Below are 8062 nucleotides of genomic sequence, written 5' to 3'. Positions count from 1 at the left end.
CAAGGGGACAGAAGCCAACGTTCACAATGGATCCATTGACCTTCTCCCTGGTGACCTGCTCGTTGTGGATGAATCAACAGTGGTGGTACGGCCCAGGCTTGAGCTTCGTGACACCACACCCTATACTATTCTTTCATCAACTAGGCTAATAGAGTGGAGAGTCTATAAACAATCCATGCAACCATGATAGCAACACCATAAATTAGTTATTCATCACATATCGAAAGATACACTTCAAACATAATACATAGGTGACTGCAATCATGTAGGGTAGCTCATGTGATCAAAGCATTGAAGCACATACATTGATTTTGATGTACAACTTTTTTAGAGAAGAGGTTGGCGCCTGGCTTTAAATTAATGAAGCCTTTGCAACCAACGGTACAACTCAACGCAACCAGAACAACACGGAAACAAACAAACAAACAAAAAACTCCGTAGTCTAGAGGGTGGACTACCCACACCTCATAGGGGAGCAGCAGAGAGTTGTTGTTGATGAGTATTCGTGGTGAATACCCATCAGACAAGGTATAGAAGAATAGTCCCAGCAGGACTTTGCCTCGGAAAGCAAAAATATTGAAGTAGGTGGTGGAAAAATTCTTTGTGAATAATGCATGAACCAGCCAGGTCGAAGAAATCTTGTAAAATAAATGGTGACATAACGAACATCAAGCTTATCGCAAGCTTCTTGTTTGCTGGATTTTGGGGATGCTGCAATAATGGTTAGCAACACAGCGAGACATGAAATGGAAATGGTTGTACTAATAGTATTGAAATAGACTAGGGTGAAGGTTCGAACAGAACCTCATACGTGTGTGTGTGAGATTACGAGCTAAACAACAAGCATTGTTATGACTTTAAAAGGGTACTTTGGATAAGATAAGTGTAGGACACGTCCATAGGACACCTCAGATACATTCTCAACTATGGTCCCTTTGATTACATGGGTTACCATGGTTATTAAGGTAGAACCTGACCAACACCTTAGTATTTTGTTACTATGTTGTTACTCAAAGATTTGCATCGATCACCTCACTTCACCTTACCATCACCAGCTTGGATGGTATTCTTTGATGCCTCTTTCTCTAGTACCATCTCCTTGAGCCAATGATTGATGCATTGGGTAATGCCGAGTCTTAGATCTAGTCAAGCCAAAAGATCAAATCACAAGACAAAGATAATATAAAGACTCCAAATATGAACGCCTGCCTGCAAGGTGTCTAATTAAAACTCCAATGGATGTGCTTTAACTCTTGGTGTTGTCTTGCTATTTGCTATGATTGTTTGATGTTCGTATATCTTCATAACGGGGAGCGGGTCTAGATGTGTTTATCTCAGTTAACTTCCACCGCTCTATGCAGTCTGTTAAGACATGGGGTCTAGATGATTGCTTCTTGCTGTTACCCCATGACTCATTCTGTTCAAAGTCCCATCATACAGTCATATTTAACACATGGTACTTATTACTATGTGTGTCTATGTTTCCTTCCGTGTGTTCATTTTCTCATGTTTTCCATATATGCATATGGTTTACTAGTCATCCTTGCCATGTTTTCCGGGTATATATATATGCAGGGCGTTTAGCCGGGAAAGCAGATCGGATGACCAATTGCTATTCACGACAACAGGAGGCATTAAGCTCAAAAGGATGGAGCTAGGCAGTGGAACTTTGTATTATATGAATGCAGCCATAATGACGGGATGCCTATGGGTACTTGTGGCCTACCGTATCATGGACATTATCATACCAAAACGATCATTCCCAGGTTCTAATTTATTTGTGTTACTGGTATTACTGGTGATAGTGCACAGTCTGGGGTTTTACACATTTATTGGATACATAAGCAGGAAGGAAAGCCACATACTGTTGCAATTTTGTCCCCCAATTTCTCTCCTAATAGCTGTGCTTTCAGTCTACTATTCAGAAACTGAATGGGACTTTGATTGGCATGATTATTCACTTACTCCTCTATGGTTGAGCATCTACATTTTGGCAAGGTTTCGATCGCCAAGAGATAACTGTCCATTTCACAAAAAGGTTAAAGTTGTGGCACGACTCTCACGTGCCATATTGCTTGTTGCGGCAACATATGGACTATTGACCTGGTTTGGGTCTATCGACTGGCTGATGATGTTTCGTTCGTCGGTACTAGGGAACCTACAAATTCCAATGGCTCTAGCGCGAATCATGCTCTCGTGGGTGTGCCTTTTCAGCAATCAGAATGAACTTCTTGATACAAATAACAAAAATGTCAAGCTAGCAGTGAAGATCTTGTATATAATGGTGATGTGCCAAGGGATACTATATTTGGCAGCATGCATACTGGACTCATTATCCTTCTTGTTTTGGAGATCATTGGCCCTTGGTTGTCGACTTACAGATAAGTTGGGGATGAAATCCGTCAATCTCTACTATGAACATGCCTATGACACCTTCTTGCAAGAAAGTCTGTTTGACACTACAAAGAAGATGGGCCTTGGCACCTTTGCTCTGGACTGCTTGAACCCCAAAGCCTCACGGGACAAGAAACACGCCGCCGTCCAAATATTGGACTCCTTTCTACAAAAGCACAAGACCTCCAGCCCCAGCACTGAGCTTGTCTCTGTAATCACGACCTCCATCCAAGCGGTGACCACCTTAATCAACATGTTGGGCTGGTCAGACACTGAAGACGCAGATATCAGGCTATTTGCTGCAAAGGTCATCGGTCATATTTCTCCGTATGTACAAATCATCGGGATTAATGGAACTGTGCAGAAGGTGTCTTCACTTCTTGATGCCCGTGATGAACCAATGACACAAGTAATTTCAGCCCAGATTGTACATGACAATGGAGGTAATGCAGATGATCGACAAATAAGCAAAGATGCATGTTCTCCAATAGTGAATGGCAATGCAAGGGGGGCTGCTGATAGACAACAAACGATATATGGTTCAAGTAATTCACCGTCGGATATTGAGGGAGGAAACATACCAGCAGTGAGAGGTTGCTCTCTGGTTTATATTTTTTTTTGTTTCTGTGTTGGATAGAGTGCGTACATTCAGGGAACATCTTAAGGAACTGCAGTCAGTTACACGCAGGGACTCGAAGGACAAGGACTCAGTCCCTGCATTGGGCATGAAAACCGTTGAAGGGCTTGCTCATGATCTCCACAACTGCGAAGAAATCAGCAGAGCCACAGAGCTTCTCCCAAAGATCATAGGATTTGTAAGTTACATTAATGGCTCAACATTGACTCAGCGAGAAGAGATCACCACTTCATCGTTGAATTTACTTTCCAAGCTTGCAAGCATCAAGGGAAAAGTGGGCATAACATTCCGGCAAGAGCTCTCTCAGAATCCTTTCCTGTTTGGTAGCCTCGCCGAGATCTTGGAGCTGGACGGCAGCCCCAGCTACCTAGAACAATCAAAGTTGGCGATGGACATCATTGCCAAGATCGCTAGGATCTCCATTGACAAGAAAACTAGGAGGAAGATTGGGGCATTCCAAGTTATTATTGACAAGCTGGTGCAAGAGTTTCTTGGGGTTGATGAAGATGAATTGTCAAACCCATTTAAAGCAGTGGCAGGAGAAGCCCTAGAAATGCTAGCGATGGAGTGCCCTAGCAATTGCTGTTCTATGTTAGACAACACAAATTACGACCTTATAGAGGATCTTGCCTACAAGCTTCAGTGCGGTCGTCATATACACACAGCAGCAAGTCTACTTCAGAGTTTGTGCAAAAACTCCAAGCAATTGGTGCTGAACCATCAAGGTTCAAACCATATCCTGTCATCTTCCTTGAAAGTGGTGAGTCCTCTCAATATTCGTAGCACTTTGGGTCCTTTTTACGTTGAACCACATGATAGCACTTTGGGTCCTTTCTACGTTGAACCGCATGATTTGTTTAATTTTGTTGGTATGCACAATAATTCCAAATTTGTTATGGTCATCACTTTCAGTTCCCTCCAGAGTTGTGCCTCATTTAAACTGAAATGTCCACGTAAAAATGATAGCTAGCAGGCACATGCATGATCAGAACAAGAGCGGTGGATTGCTAGTTAAAAAAAATTACCTTTCCATTTTGGGCTACTAGTAGTGGCTAATTAACTGATACGCACATCACCTGCACAAATGCGCCTGTTGGTTATACGCAGACATCATGCTATATTCACATGGAATTAATAACTAACAATGAAGTAAATGGTATGTGACCTGACATTTTCAGTGCACCATATTTGTAGGTCTTAGGAAGAATAAAGGATGCGGAGGGCAAGCAGATGACGGCCCTAATCGGCCTGGCTTCACAAATCTGTAATGTCATGTCTGAACTTATTGCTCCTGTTCTGGACGCATTTGCAGATGATAAGGCATTTGTTGTCAAACTGAAGGGTGAACTCAAAGCCCGCAAGAAACCGAGTCCTGATGAGTTCCCAGATATGAGAAGGCTGCTGGTTGAGCTTACGATCGATATCCATCGTGGAATCCTGCCCTCGCTACGCGCTCATCTTCAGAGAAAATGGGATGATGGAAGCGTTGTCCAAGGTGGAACAGTACATGGGATTGGTCTCAGAAGAGGCCGAAGCCCTGCCGGCCATGGTGGCTAGAGCAAAGGAGCTGATTGGCGCCGATACACCATGAGTTTGACATGGCCACCGTGAATAAGTGCCATCTTGGTGGCGTGGTGGTTGGGTAGTATCCATCCACTGTTGCATGCAGGCACAGACCAGATATTTTCTTGTGATCATCAAAATGTACTTGGCGCCCATATGTGGCATGGACCAACTTCCTTTGGTGTTTCCAATATTTTCTTGTTGCTCCTCTGTGCTACCGATGAAATGTGTGTGGTTGTTAGCGATAGGCAGCAACACGCACATGCGTACAAATTCTATATGTTTGGCACCCGCAAAAAAATATATCTATGTTTGGTTGCATCAGATCTGCAAGCATGAATGCACACAATACGTTTGAGTAACATGACATATTGGAATCTTACTGTTTTTAGATGGCCTTAAAGTTTTCATTTCACCAAGTTGGGGGTACATATATAACGGCCGTTCTTCATGTTCACAGCCACACAGGTGAATGTTTCTAGGATGTAGGAGTCATATATATTATCTGGCAGGTTTGAGGCGGTCACCCACAACAACAACAAAAAAGGTTTAATGTGGTCAGGGCAGGGGCCGTAATCGCAAAGGTGTTCTCCGGAGAAGAACTAGTAACTCATCTGTCTTTGAACTTTTGTCCTAACTAATCATATTGTAATTCACTAATTTCTGTGCTCAACTACTCCCTTCGTCCCAAAATATAAGACCATTTTTTACACAAGGGAGTAGATTATAGCAAACAGTGTATCCCTTGATTGTACTGGCCTTGGCTGTCAACAAGCAGTGGAAGATGCCGGCATAACCAACTGCTACTTTAGGGTGTCAATGGGACTACAAATGGTGTGAATAGAAATTAGTATGCACCTTGCACTTGGCATGAAGAAATACCGATTGGCTCGATGGGATATTATTTACAGACCAAAGGACCAAGATGGGTTAGGGATCGAAAATTTAGAGGTAAAGAATAGATGCTTGCTTAGCAAATGGCTATACAGGTTATCGGTTGAGACCGAGGGTATGTGGGTACAAATATTGCGGAATAAGTATTTACGTACCAAGACTTTGGCCCAGGCTACAGCTAGGCCTACGGACTCGCCTTTTTGGAAGGGGTTAATAAGGATAAAGATAACCTTCTTCCAACAGGTAAAGTTCATAGTAGGTAATGGTACCAAGACTAGATTCTAGGAAGATACATGGCTAGGGGAGATGTCGTTGGCTCTGCAATATCCTTCCCTATATATTATTGTGCAACGTAAGGAAGACTATGTCGCCACAATATTAAATTCGGTACCTCTTAATATCAAATTTATGAGATCCCTAGTGGGGGGGCGTTGGAATGATTGGTTGCACCTGGTCCACAGGTTGATGGATGTTCAACTATCGGACCATGAGGATACGATTCGCTCGAAGTTAGTTGCGAATGGATCCTTTTTAGTGAAATCTATGTATCTGGACCTAATTAATTCCGGGCCATTGAATCGCAAAAAAAAAATCCGGGCCATTGTCTAGATCATTGCACATATGGAAGATTAAAGTTTCGTTCCGAATTAAAATATTCATGTGATCCGTTCACAAATGAGTCATACTAACCAAAGATAACTTATTGAAAAGAAGTTGTGTTGGTAATTCTAGATGATGTTATTGTGATCAAAATGAAACGATTAAACACCTCTTTTTCGACTGTCCACTTGCAAAATAATTATGGCGCTCAATACATATAGCTTTTAACGTTCATCCCCCAATGAGCATCGACACGTTATTTGGGACGTGGCTTAATGATGCGGACATACATATAGCTAAACATATTCGGATAGGGATATGTGCACTATTTTGAGCAATATGGAATACTAGAAATGATTTGATTTTTAATGGGACAAACTTCACTAATTTTTAGTAGTTATCTAAAAAGCTACAGCTTGGATCTCTATATGGTCTTTACTCACTCATGCGGACTACAGGGAGTTTTTAGTTATTAGGTACAACCGTTGAGAGATGGTAGCACGGGCTATCTTCAGCCGATTTGGATGGCGAGCTAATAATAGACTAGGTGTATAGACATCTTAGTTGTTCTTTATCATCGGATGTGACATCTTTTTTTATGTTATCTACCGGTTTGCACTCATATTGTGAAACTTTTGTGGATCTCAAACTTTGTTACACTTATGGAAACAAAAGGAAGGGGAACACTCGATCGCTCGTGTCGTCCCCCCGTGGGCGACCCGGGCGAAACCCTAGCCGCCACCCCAACTGTTGGTGAACGTAGTAATTTCAAAAAAATTCCTACGCACACGCAAGATCATGGTGATGCATAGCAACGAGATGGGAGAGTGTTGTCTACGTACCCTCGTAGACCGAAGCGGAAGCGTTGATGCAACATAGAGGAAGTAGTCGTACGTCTTCCTGGTCCAACCGATCCAAGCACCGTTACTCCTGTACCTCCGAGTTCTTGGCACACGTTCAGCTCGATGACGCTCCCCGGACTCCGATCCAGCAAAGCTTCGGGGAGGAGTTCCATCAGCACGACGGCGTGGTGACGATCTTGATGTTCAACCATCGCAGGGCTTCGCCTAAGCACCGCTACAATATGACTGAGGTGTAATATTGTGGAGGGGGGCACCGCACACGGCTAAGGAACGATCACGAAGATCAACTTGTGTGTCTATGGGGTGCCCCCTGCCCCGTATATAAAGGAGTGGAGGAGGGGAGGGCCGGCCCTCTCTATGGCGTGCCCTAGGGGAGTCCTACTCCCACCAGGAGTAGGATTCCCCCTTTCCTAGTCCAACTAGGAGTCCTTCCATGTAGTAGGAGTAGGAGACAAGGAAGGGGAAGGGAGAAGGGAAGGAAGGAGGGGGCGCAGCCCCTCCCCCTAGTCCAATTTGGACTAGGCCTTGGGGGGGCGCGCGGCCTGCCCTAGGCAGCCCCTCTCTCCTTCCCGTATGGCCCAATAAGGCCCAATACTTCTCCCCCCATATTCCCGTAACTCCCCGGTACTCTGAAAAATACCCGAATCACTCGGAACCTTTCCGATGTCCGGATATAGTCGTCCAATATATCGATCTTTACGTCTCGACCATTTCGAGACTCCTCGTCATGTCCCCGATCTCATCCGGGACTCCGAACTCCTTCGGTACATCAAAACTCATAAACTCATAATATAACTGTCATCGAAACCTTAAGCGTGCGGACCCTACGGTTCGAGAACAATGTAGACATGACCGAGACACGTCTCCGGTCAATAACCAATAGCGGGACCTGGATGCCAATATTGGCTCCTACATATTCTACGAAGATCTTTATCGTTCAGACCGCATAACAACATACGTTGTTCCCTTTGTCATCGGTATGTTACTTGCTTGAGATTCGATCATCGGTATCCAATACCTAGTTCAATCTCGTTACCGGCAAGTATCTTTACTCGTTCCGTAATACATCATCCCGCAACTAACTCATTAGTTTCAATGCTTGCAAGGCTTA

At 43.8% G+C, this 8062-nt stretch overlaps 1 pseudogene; it reads left to right on the top strand.

The window, feature by feature from the left end:
* The first annotated feature begins 1693 nt into the window (after window positions 1–1693).
* On the top strand, window positions 1694–4622 carry LOC147962106 (uncharacterized; annotated as a pseudogene).
* The last annotated feature ends 3440 nt before the right edge of the window (window positions 4623–8062 follow it).

This window comes from Triticum urartu, chromosome 7A (assembly GCF_056163025.1).
Source record: "Triticum urartu cultivar PI428250 chromosome 7A, HENAU_Tu73, whole genome shotgun sequence".
NCBI classification, from domain to species: Eukaryota; Viridiplantae; Streptophyta; class Magnoliopsida; order Poales; family Poaceae; genus Triticum; species Triticum urartu.
The sequence above is the reverse complement of the archived record's forward strand: the minus strand, read 5'-3'. Positions and strand labels throughout refer to the sequence as shown.